The 12842-nt window shown below is 39.7% G+C and overlaps 1 long non-coding RNA gene across 1 annotated transcript; it reads right to left on the bottom strand.

Annotated features, from left to right (window-relative positions):
- LOC103279866 (gallinacin-7) lies at positions 1 to 11989 on the bottom strand. Its single transcript, XR_010007247.1, has 3 exons — positions 11927 to 11989; positions 1800 to 1898; positions 1 to 281 (listed from the first exon to the last, which is right to left on the bottom strand). It is a non-coding gene; the product is annotated as a gallinacin-7 (long non-coding RNA).
- Between the last annotated feature and the right edge of the window lie 853 nt (positions 11990 to 12842).

Below are 12842 nucleotides of genomic sequence, written 5' to 3'. Positions count from 1 at the left end.
TAAGTTCAGAACGATTAATCATATTTATTTTGATAACATAGAATCCAATATTTGCTTTCTCTCTTGATCAATGGAGTTCACAACCATTGTTTTGGACTGTTTATCCCTGCTTCTTCACTGGCATTGCCAATTGGGATTCTACTGTCTGTACTTCCTAATGTCTTCAGCATCATCAACACAGCAATTTCCCATTCCGTTGTTGCATCGGCCAACATAGACTTCCACAGGATGACAAAGTGTATGTCGGCAAACTCCCTTTAATCTCCTACATCGCCCCGTGCCTTCAAAGACAATTAGGAGAGTTTGTGATTCTTATTTGCATTTGTGTTCATGCCTCTACAGAAAACTTTGCACAAAACTTGAAGAAATTAATGCATGCATATACATTTGATGGGAACGCTAACATGAGGGGGGGGGAGAGAGAGAGCAAGGACTAGTAAGGTTCAGAAGAGCTGTGAATGTGTTCTAATACAACAAGACAGTATAATAAAAATGAGCAGGTCAATATATCTGACACTCTCTAAAATCATTCTCGATTGTTTATATCAGTGGTTCTCAAACTGTGGGTCCCCAGATGTTTTGGCCTTCAACTCCCAGAAATCCTAACAGTTGGTAAACTGGCTAGGATTTCTCGGAGTTGTAGACCGAAACACCTGGGGATCCATAGATTGAGAATCACTGGTCTATATAAATAACATGTTGGAACTCAGCAGTTATTCTGGATGCCTATTACACCCATAAAATGAAATAGCGTAAACATTCATGCTCATTACTTCTTGACTTTAACAGAAAGTAAGGCTTTATATATCTAGGTAAGCCCTCACAGATAAATCACATTGCTTTGCCTGTCATCTTATACCAGCTCAAAAATAGTTTTCAATATGGATCGCTCAAATATTCTGCTAAATGTCACTGAATGTTGAGAGATCAAGTAACGGATATTAATATATGCGCTAACTTCAAACATTATTGCATGTCATTTTGTATAAGTCATTATCCTTGCAACATTTTTCATAAAGAATACTTTAAACATTATAACCAACAGCAGCTACCAACAATATTGCATGATGTTTTACACAACTTACAAGTGTGCATATTACAAAAATGGTGCACAAAAGATATGTGCATTAATAGAAATGAGCATGAAAATTTTGGATAGACTGAACATATTACTGGAAAAATAAACATTGGAAAAAATTAGGTTTGATGGATCTGATTATTACTTCTTAGGCCTGTTCCAAATCAACACTTTACCAATATGAAAGGCACTTCTGCATGGGAGAGCATTGCATACATATATCCCAAATGTGTGGTGATTAGCAATGGCTTTCTCATAAATGTGCTCCAATATAAAACTGACAGATGCAGCATCATGTGCCAATTTACACTAAGGCAGAAGTTGTGTTTCAGGTGTTGTTGGATAATGACTGTCAGCAGGTTCAGTCAGCATAGACAGTGTTGTGGAGTGTTGGATTTCATCATTCAGCAGTATTCCAATCCCTGATCTACATGCAACTTTTGTTGCAGCTTGGTTGCTTTCTTTAGAGTACTGGGTATAATATGTCATAACGAGAGAACCAGAAAGAACTTTGTTATAATGTCAGCATCCAGTTCAGTAGATATATTTTGGTAATGTTTGTTCAAATGATTCAGTCAAGACATTCTAAGAGAGGAAGCCCTAGTTCTATGATTTTAAAACAGTATGTTGAAATTATATTAGTGGAAGCAATACAGAAGAGTAAAATGAGCATTTCCCCTTAAGGAACAGTGAATGTTCCCTACTCTTTTGAAATTCTTACCTGATTTGTCCAGGTAGACCTGGTGGAACAATAACATGACAAATAGGAAAATATAAAGAAACTTCATTCTGCTCAAGGTACTACTCAGTCTGGTTTTGCCTATGGGAAAAAGGCAGAAAGATATAACAAGACAACAATTCTTACATCTATGTATTATATTTATGATATTTAGGTTTTCCCCTCACATTAAGTCTAGTCGTGTCCGACACTGGTGGTTGGTGCTCTTCATTTCTTATCCGAAGAGCCAGCGTTGTCCATAGACACCTCCAAGGTCATGTGGCCAGCATGACTGCATGGAGCATTGTTACCTTTCCGCCAGAGCAGTACCTTTTGATCCACTCACATCTGCATGTTTTCGAACTGCTAGGTTGGCAGAAGCTAAGGCTAACAACGGGCCCTCATTCCACTCCTCGGATTTGAACTGGCAACCTTTCGGTCAGCAAGTTCAACAGCTCACCGGTTTAATCCGCTGCGACACTGGGGGCCTCCATATTTATATTTGTTCAAATAAAGACCAATTTACTTGCATTAGACAAGGCATATCTTGGAAGAGGACAAGTTTACTTAGTCTTTTTACTTGAATCACAAACTGCAACCCAGTAGCCACATATCCAAGAATAAGTCATTCTGATATCAACTACGGCTGGTGAATTACAGGTGAAGCCAAGAAGTTGCCAGAGGCATCTAACATCTAGTTTTACTGTTTATTCTCTTTCCTCTCATAAAATCTGAGTAGATTTTGGTTCATTCTGTTTCTTTGGTCTTATATGTATGATGCTTTATCTATCCAGATGGTCTGACCACCAATACAGTAAGTTTAATCAATTCACCTACTTCAGTGTATATACACCGAGGTCAATCATGCAACCTTGGCCGATATTATCACGGGGCCAATATGCTGTGGCACCTACTGGATCAGCCCTGGAATTGATTACACAGCTATACCCACTCCAGCTGCTGAGGAGGTGGGAGGGAATCCTGACCATCCAGCAGTACCAAACCCAGCTGGGATGCCAGAGCAATGAGGGAGAGAGGAGTCACCCTCATCCCCCTTCCCAGATCACCTGGTCATCCCAGCTGACATTACTGTGGAAGATGAGCGACTTGCAGGACCCAAGCTTTGCCTGGAGACTGCTAAGACACAAAGAACAGTAAGTGCCATCTCTGGGCTGCCAGAGCTTGGTGGACATCGGATGATTATAATAAGAGTTATGGCCAGTTTTATCTAAGAACCAGCTTACTTTGTTCTACCCTTTTGTGCTTTTTTATTGCTTTGCATGGATTATTATAATAATTATCACTGTGTTCGGGATTCTGATCTTTTCACTCTTTATATTTGTTTCTCCCCTTACATGTTGTCCAATAGGCTTTCTTTCCTTTTGACAGCAGATAATTTCTTTGGGTTTTCTTCTCTGATTGTGTTCTTGGTTTTCGTCTAGAGTTTTTCTGGATCCTTTTCTATTGGGCTTAATAGCATAAATCTATTATTTACATGGTATTCAAATGCTTCAGGATGTTCCTTAGGTTGGTTTTAGCATGGTGATTTGTTTAGTGCACTTTTTAAAACTTTTTTTTTTACATTAACAGTTTATGGTCTGCATCATAATCTGCTCCTTCATCTTGTTTTTGCAGATAGGAGAGAACTTCTCCACCGTCTACTTCCAATGATGTAGGCTGCTTGAATTGGCATGAGATGTCCATGTCAGTCTCTTTGATTGCCTGAAGCTTGTGTTATCAGTGAACAAACTATTGACATTAAAGAATTTGGTAAACCACTCTTCTTTTTTTGTGATCTTAGGCCAAATTCTGCAACAATGTTTGAATCCTTCTGATTTTCAGTGTGTCCCAGCTTTCCCTGTATTCTCTGTATTATCCAATCAAACTGAGTTATATAGCCTCACAACGTTTGCTACATCTCTCCTCACTATTAATGCCACCCTAAATTCATTTTAGGTTTTTATTGACTGAATAAAACTGTATAATTAGCTGGTAGAAAATGTTTCCTTCTTATTCCCTTTGGCTCACTCACCCCAAATATTGCAATGTTTTGCATTCCATTTCTTGTTTTACATGCCTCTCTGATTTATGCCTCTCACATTCTCTGTTTCTGTTTCACATTTCCTTTTTCATATCTGAAAATATCAGCAGCTGAACATCCTTTTGACTTGAATCCAGTTTCATCATTAGACACATGATGAAACTTTGAGAGATCCTTCAGTATTATTCCCCACTACTGTTGTCCAGTAGCTATTTGGCACATTTAGTCTCAATCCTAAATCTAACACTGGGTAATTTGAGAGACCCTATTTGCAACACATAACCTCTTGCCTCATAGGAGCACACAATCTTACCATCATGAAACTGTGGCACTAGAGTTTCATAGTAAAGCATTTATCAGGTTTAAACCTGTCATTAGTAAGAATAAGATAGCTTCATGGGAAACAGGTATTAGTGGAATGGTAGTGATAGCAATCCCTACTTTTTCTTATCTTTTTGAGCTGATGCCTTAGCAGTAACTAGACTTGATAACTGCTGATCTGGGGGGTCCATCTCATCTAGCTTTTCTTTCTCACTTCATTACAGACTTTACTATTGGGAAAAGTTCTCCAAAAATGTGGTGTGCAGTATTTATCCCTATTTAATACTTTATTAGCATAAGAATTAGACACCCATTAAGTATGTGAGGCATACGGGTTTCACTATTGATACATTTCGCCATTTACTGAAAGTGAAATTATATGAAAAAGCCACATAGATTTGCATTTGTCCTTTGCCACAGAAAGCAAAATATCCAGTACTAATATTCAGCGTAATGTGAAACATTGCCTCTTTCTCATTCCTGTCCCTCAGGCTGGATATACTAATATGCTGTTGAACCGGTTCCAGCAATTTTGCGATGACCTTCTGTACTTTGATGGGGTACAAAAGTTAAAATTTTGTTACTGCTCACCTTTCATTGGCAGATGAAAACATTTTTCAATTTGAAGGAGATTTTAAGGAAGGTATAAAGTTTTAATACATGTTAATATTTTAATACAGTAGAGTCTCACTTATCCAACGTTCTGGATTATCCAACACATTTTTGTAGTCAATGTTTTCAATATATCGTGATATTTTGATGCTAAATTCATAAATACAGTAATTACTACATAGCATTACTGCATATTGAACTACTTTTTCTGTCAAATTTGTTGTATAACATGATGTTTTGGTGCTTAATTTGTAAAATCATAACCTAATTTGATGTTTAATAGGCTTTTCCTTAAACTCTCCTTATTATCCAACATATTCGCTTATCCAATGTTCTGCCGGCCCGTTTATGTTGGATAAGTCAGACTCTACTGTATTTGATGCTTTTAATAGCAAAACTATTTTAAAAATACATTCAATTTTTTAAAAAATTCACATTGTTTTATATTTTTGTTAGCCACTTTGGGCATATCAGGAGAAAAGCAAGATAATAATTAAATAAACAAACAAAACCTTGTGTCCTGTGTTGGGTACCACAACAAGGTGGGACATATCAAGAGCAGGGTGACAAAAATCAAATTAATCAATCCTGATGAGGAATAACCTAGGGAGCTGGGTATGTTTTAGACTGGACAAGACAAAACTGAGAGTAGACATGATAACCATCTTTAAATGTCTGAAGGAATGTCATTTGTAAGATGAAACCAGCTTGTTTTCTGTTGCTGAAAGGACTAGAATACAATTCAGTTGATCTAAATGTAAGAAAGACCTTTTTAAATTGTAAAAACTGTTCAATAGTGGAATAGATGGCCTTATTGGAGAATCTGGGTTGCTGTGAGTCTTTTAGACTGTATGGCCAAGTTCCAGAAGCTTTCTCCCCTGATGTTTTGCCCACATCCGTGGCAGGTATCTTCTCACAACCCCTGAGGATGCCTGCCACAGATGTGGGTGAAACGTCAGGAGAGAAAGCTTATGGAACATGGCCATACAGCCTGAAAGACTCACAGCAACCTAGTGATTCCGGCCATGAAAGCCTTCGACAATTATTGGAGAATGTTTGACACTCCATCTTTAAGAAATCTTTAAATAAAGGTTGGACGTCATCTATATGGCAGGAATGGTTTTTGTCATGATTTCCAATGCTATGATTCTATGACATAAATTATGTGTTACTGCTGTGGTAATTATAGAAGAAAAAGTAATTTGGGAAGAGATTCAGAACTAAGTACTCTATACCACAACAATTAATTGCAACAGTAAGATTGAAATGAGACAATGGGGGAGTTATAACACTAGTAAAATGACAAAATTATTGTGTTGTTTTATCATCTCTTACCATATTTGGCCAATTTATAGTACAACTTTATCGATGCCAACTCAGGAATAAATATCATTGAACTTAATTGGATACATGTGTATAAAACTACAGTGTTAACAGTACATAAAAATCTCCAAGAAGTAAACAAGCAACATTACTAACAATCAATGATGTTTTGATGCTAGACTGTGTTTCATTACCTTTTCGCTCTTTCCTTTAAGCCTGTGAAATGAATCTATAAGAAACTAGAGTCTTCGTGGACTGTGGTGCTGCCTGGTTGGTATATAATACAATATTTCTCTCCCCAAGTGTTGCTACCAACTTCTGCCACTAGTCCCAGCCTGGCCACAGATGGATACAGAATAGAATCTTCAACAGAGCATCCCTATGACATCATTGTTTGTGACATTCTAGTTGGACCCTTCCTCGACTCTCTCCAGTCACTTCCAACACTCAGTGTGCTTGTGCTTATTTAATCCATAACCATAATGGAGTGATAGCCTTATCTTTTTATGTAGTTTGAAATTTTGTGGACCCTATGTTTCCTCCTCCTTTTGAAATCAATGAAATCATCACTGCAAAAAACACGGCCTTTGCCAATAACAATGTTATCTTGTGAAGCACTTACTTTCAGCCATCCCACAATTGGAAACTGTGATGGCAGCATGGCATCGCCATTTTTATGTGCTTTAAAATCAGGCTTTTCATCCAATGTGATCAATTAAGGTCTACTTTAAGTGACAAGGCTATATACTAGGATTGTGCAAAATTATTGTTAGTCCTCGTAAATTGGATCACATTAGATAAATTTGTACTTACGATGTGATATCGGACATATGGGCATGGCCTGTGCCAAAAACTTGAGAATCGAAATTTACCCAATACTTTTTCGTTTAAATTTTGTAAACCTTGGAAGCCTCCCAAAGTCAATTTCATTTTCAGCACAAGCAGGCAAAACAAAGCCAAAAAGGCTGCCATTCCTCTTTTAATTAATGACCTCTGGCCATTAGGAGAGAAACAGTGAGGGAGAAAACAGAGTTTTCTGGGAAAGAAACTGAGAAATTACAGAATATTGGGAAATGTAGTTTGGGAAGGCAAGGAGCCCTATACCAGAGAATGCAAAAGGCTCTGCCCTAAACTACATTTCCCAGAATTCTGCTCAGCATCAGAAAGCCCCAATCAGGAGAGGGGAGAGAGGGATCCCTCCATAGCAGCGGCCAGCCAGAGTTCCAATAAATTGTTTTATCTGCAAAGAGGAGGACTGACTAGTACTTCTAGTAAGTAAATCTCTGTTTTAGGTTGGGAAGAAATCCCTAAATGGAAGTTCTATTGGTTAAAATGAGAGACATCCAATGAGATAGTTGTTGTGGGTTTTTTAAAAAATGTTTTTGCCAAAACTGTTTTTAATCCCTAAAATCAGTAGATATATGAATGTTTCTGAAAGTTGACAGGAATGATACCCTGTTATCTTGTGTCATCGCATAAAAATTCAAGATCACTTTTGATGTTTTCTTTTTTAAAAATGTTGTTTATAAAATGTTGAAAATTTCCCAAATCTTTGTGGATAAGTGAAACATTCTGAAACTTAATGGGCTAACAGTGGTAAATGTGTTCTAACATTGTAGCAAGGTTCACCCCAATAGCTGTAGAAGGGAGCCCCTGAAGTTCCCCCACTTGTGCAATTACTATAACAAAAAAGTAACAAAATGTCGTTAATCTTGTTATAGTAACAAGATTTTCACTAACGAACACTTTAGAAAATGCCAGTGCCCTCTAATTTTGTAATGAATTTTGAAACATTTTTTTTCATCAATCGTAAAGTTCTACTATATACATTTGCTGCCTCTTCTCTATTTCACTTTTCTTAAAAGGGAAGTTTATGTATGAGTGGAATGGCAAATGTGCTATGGTCCCTGCAAAAAAAAAAAAAAAGAAAGAAAGAAAGAAAGAAAAGAAAAGAAAAGAATTCCAATTTTCTTTCAAGGACCTTTTGGCTTAATAAGAGTTTTACTCATCCCTTTCTAACATGCTTTTTTAGAGGCACAACAACACAAAGTCAAGAATGCCTCAGAGAAGGCAGGTAGTTTGAGTGTCCCAAACTGACTTATTTACCTGTCCCGATTCCTCAGAGATATAAATGTCTTTAGGGGTGTTTTCCTACTTCTTTTCTCTCAGTGCTTCCCTAGAATGAAGCTAGACTAGTTTGTCAACACTTATTGGATTTATTTGCTCTGGATCTGCTCCAATGTAGCCAGGGACCATCCTCAGAGCCCTTTGGCATCCGCACTGCTAATCAGGCCAAGGGCACATCAGGGCTGCCAGCAACGCCACTGCGTCAGTGCCAGCAAGCAGGTCCCTCCCAGAGGCTAGCTTGTGATGTTGTATTTCTAGTGACATTTAGAGTAACATATTGAGAGGGGTTGAAAACTGTAATTTTAATTAAAAACAAGCTAAACATTAAAATATTTTTAACCAGCTGTTTGTTGAATCAATAGGTCCAGAGTCCATAGATATGGAGGATTCACTGTATTCTTTAAAATGAGCCTGCTTAAAGCGTCTTTCTCATCTGATGACACAAAAAAGAGGGACGTTTCAGTTGCTGCTCTCAGGCTCTGAATGTCTCTTTTTAGAGAGGTCAGATTGACAGCCTCCCAGCTCTTCTTCTATAAAGGGATGAGAAACCTCACTCTTGACTTCTGGAACCATTCCATCAGCATTGACTTGAAAAGATTCTACAAATCTTTTGGAAAGACGGGCAGACAAATGCCCGCATTTTGGAAGAAGCAAAGCAATAATTCCTTTATCTCGCCTTATCTCTTTTCCCTTATCTCTCCCAAAGAAAAAAGATCCTTCTGTCCCACCTGTCATCCCACTGACTGTGGGGACTTCCTAGATGCCCTCAAGGATCCAAGACAGCTCTAAAGGCTGGCTCTTTCTTTCCTATAAGGCTCAGGGGGAGTTCAGGGAACCAGGGCAGTGAGGAAGACGGGCGAGTGTGAGTGTGCCTCCGTGGCACTACATGTCCTGGATAGTTCTTGCTCCTCCAAGTTTGGGGGAAGAGCAGTGTTAGAACTGTGTAACACCATGATGTATCATGTTTCATTGAGCATGTGTGTATTTCCACAATGAAAGGGGACATGAACAATGTCTTGGAAGAAATAGTGGTTGAGTAGTCCAAAAACATTGCCATCTATTATTATGAATAGGGGAAATAATTTTCTTTAAAAATAGGATGCATATCAACCTGTCCCTTGAGTGTTCTAAATGTCTTAAAAGGACACTGCTATTTTTTTACAAAACTGAAAATGGATTTCTTTGTGATAGCACATACACCCACAAGATGACAGCCATAGGTCATGGGGCACCAGCAATAATGATCTGGCACTGTTCCTCTTCATCTGGAGAACTTCTGTTGGCTGGATTCCATCCCATGTTGTGCTTTAACCCCATCCACATTCTTCAGCTGCCCTTGCCTCACCTTATGCCTTCATTGCATCCCCCTGCTGTATCTCCCATCATCCCTTTCATCTTTGATTCATGCTATGGCTCATCTTGCCATAATACCTCCCTCTGCTGGGCACATGAGGTAGGTAGGTACCAATCATACTTCTTGCACCTCATGCCTACATCTCTTATATTCCCTTCACTCCTTTCCTCTTTCTTTCATCTTCTGATGACTTCTCAATGCTTTCCTTTCTAAATTTTTTTGCTCCACCATTGCCCATGGTTTCCTCCTTTCCCCTCTCTTGCCTCTTCTCACACCTTTGTTCCGCATCCTACTAAATGTACTTCTCATTTCCTTTGTACCACACCGCTCTTCCCTTGTCCTGGGCAGCTGGGCTAAGGTGATCCATGCTCATCTCCCCATATCAGAAGTCATCCTTCCACACTTACTGCAATCGCTGCCAGCGGTCTGCGCATCCATTGATGAAATTATGCTTTTCAATGCTTTTCTTTCACACTGGCTTTCTTTGTAGCCACACAACTTAGGGCCCTTCCAGACAGGCCCAAAAATGCAGGACCTGTTCTGCTTTTACCTAAGGCATCCAAACAACACCTCAAGTAAAGATAAATTAATTTGCTTTGTTCCAAATTAATTAGATACCTGGTAAAACCTGTATTTTAGGTAAGTTCTGGGCCTTACCAGGTGTGGACCCTGTGTGGATTGGGCCCGGGGACTGTGCCATGCGACTCCTGGGCCCAATCCACACAACCATCATTTTTGGGCTCCATGAGCCCAAAAAACCAAGAGGGCACCCACCCCCTCCTCCCTCAAAACCCCAAAGTAAGCCCTTAAACGTTTTTAAAACTTACCAGGCTACCATTACAGCGGCTCTTCAGTCCTCCTGCCATGTAGAAATGGTGCACCAGAAGACAGGGGCGAGGAGAAAAATCACTCCCCCCCCCCCCCGGGTGCGTCATTTCAACTCACTAGGAGGACTAAAGGACCACCGTAATACCAGCCCAGTAAGTTTTTTTAAAATTTTAAGGCTTGTTTTGGGGGGCTTCACGGTGGCTGTATGCCATCCCGGTAATTCCTGGGATGGTATCTAGATACACACACACAGGAAAGTCTGGGTTATTTGGGGGGGGGGGGTTTGCTTCAAAGCGGGTTTCTTAAACTCAGGCTGGGCTTGGGATTTTGGTATGTAATATCTGGACAGGATCTGTTCGTATGGATGATGAGGCAGGAAGCATGGCACACAACTCCCCTGGATCAATGCAGCACCTGCTTGATGTCATTGGCTTCCATTTGGATGAGAACGATCTACTGGTAGTTAAAACACCTAGATTCAATTCATTGGCATGGTGACATGCAGAACATTCTGTGCCTATTCTAAGGTGTACACATTTTATGGACAAAAATGTTACCAAATCAGGTGTGAATGGGCACTTCTGCAACATGGTTTGGTAAGACCGGTTGCAAGCAGGGCTGGTCTCTCATGTGCTGGCTGCTAGAGGAAAAATATACTAACCTATGTACTCAGCGTTGCCTGGATATGCATTTTCCAAAGCTAAAGTAGGTAATGAACTTTGCCTCTGTTGAGCACAAGGAAAGGCCCTCGCCATCCCCAAAGTGCAAACCTACTTTGGTGTCACCTTTCGGTGGCAGATCCACCCAGGGCCCGCCCTAGGTATTTTTCAAGTATAAGCGAACAGAATTTTGGCACACACACACACCCCCCCCCAACCAATCACTGAAAAATAAAAGCGTCAGATTAGCAAAATGTTGGATAATGAGGGATTAAGGAAAAACCTCAAACTCCATTATGATTTAACAAATTAAGCACCAAAACATCATGTTTTACAACAAATCAACAGAAAAAGCAGTTCAATACATGGTAATGTTATGTAGGAATTACCATATTTGCGAATTTAGCACCAAACATTGAACTGGGATATAGGACATTGTAGACTCAGATAACCCAGTTCAAAGTGGATATTGTGGATTATTCTGCTTTCATATTCTGGGTTATATGGCTGTGTGGAAGGCCCTGAGGGTCCTTCCACACAGACATATAACCCAGAATATCAAGGCAGATAATTAAAAAGCCACCAAAAGGGAGTCTGGCACCCGGTATTAAAAAAAACTCTAAAATCAGGACAGTAAATAAAGAACAACACTTTGAAAACAGGGGAAATCCAGACAGGAAACAATCAGGGCCAGGTAAACCTCCCAACCAAGGATGCCCCTAGGGAGGAAGCAGCCAGGCTTTGAATCTGCAAGGCCAGTAAATGCTAATCAAGATGGCCAATTGCAACATTCACACTAGCCTCAAACAGACAAGAGCTCTTTCTCCCACCCTGGACTTTCTACAGATATATAAACCCCACTTACCTGGCTTCCAACAGACCTCACAACCTCTGAGGATGCCTGCCATAGGTGTGGGCCTGGCCCCGGAAGCGGCCACAGGCCATCTCAGAAGATAGTTCCCTTATGTAAAGGCATTGCACTCCAAAATTGTCAACTGCAACAGAGCTTCTTAAACTACTTTCACTCGCAACCCCTTTTGCCCCAAGAAATTTTACATGACTTTAGGTACATATTTGTATGACAATCAAACACTTCTTGAGAACAAATAAAGGATTACTAAACAGGTTGGTTTTTCCTTTTTGTGGAATACAGATGAAGCATTTTGTCAAAGGTCAGACGCCAACTGAGAGCCAAAATATAGTTTATTAAAGTAATAGTCCAAAAATAGTTCAGTAAATTAACAAAGACTTGAAACACTTAATCTTCAGTGTTATTAGGCAATCAAAGCAGGAAAAACGCCAAAAGCATTAATTGGCATATAATCCGGATTAACCAGAGATATAATCCAGATTTAACATAGAATACTTGAACTCAGCCCAAAAGCTCAAAACGGGCTTAAAATGGCAAAACAAACAAAGGCAAATAGTTATGAAGCCCCAAAAACTTTCCCAAAACAAAGAAGTACAACAGCAATTCCAAACTGAAACAAGAACCCAAACTGGGCTAAAAAGCTCTTTGCTGTGAGCGGCAAAAACAAGCAAAACTGAAAGACGCTGAAGAGTTAGTGGCAAACCGCTGCAGAGACAAACGCCGAGCCAGGAATTAAAGGAGCAGAACACTGTAACGTAGTCAAGCCGGTCCAAAGTCGGGATAAGGAGAATGTGTCAGGGTCAGAAACAAAGCCAGTAGTCAGCAACAGTAGACAGCCACAAAGACAGGAATGACACCAAGCCGAGTTTGGGAGCGAAAAGATAAGCCGAGTTGAGTTCCAGTCCAAGGT

The sequence above is a fragment of the Anolis carolinensis genome, chromosome 1 (assembly GCF_035594765.1).
Source record: "Anolis carolinensis isolate JA03-04 chromosome 1, rAnoCar3.1.pri, whole genome shotgun sequence".
In the NCBI taxonomy this organism is placed as follows: Eukaryota; Metazoa; Chordata; class Lepidosauria; order Squamata; family Dactyloidae; genus Anolis; species Anolis carolinensis.
This window is presented reverse-complemented; position numbering and strand designations above follow the sequence as displayed.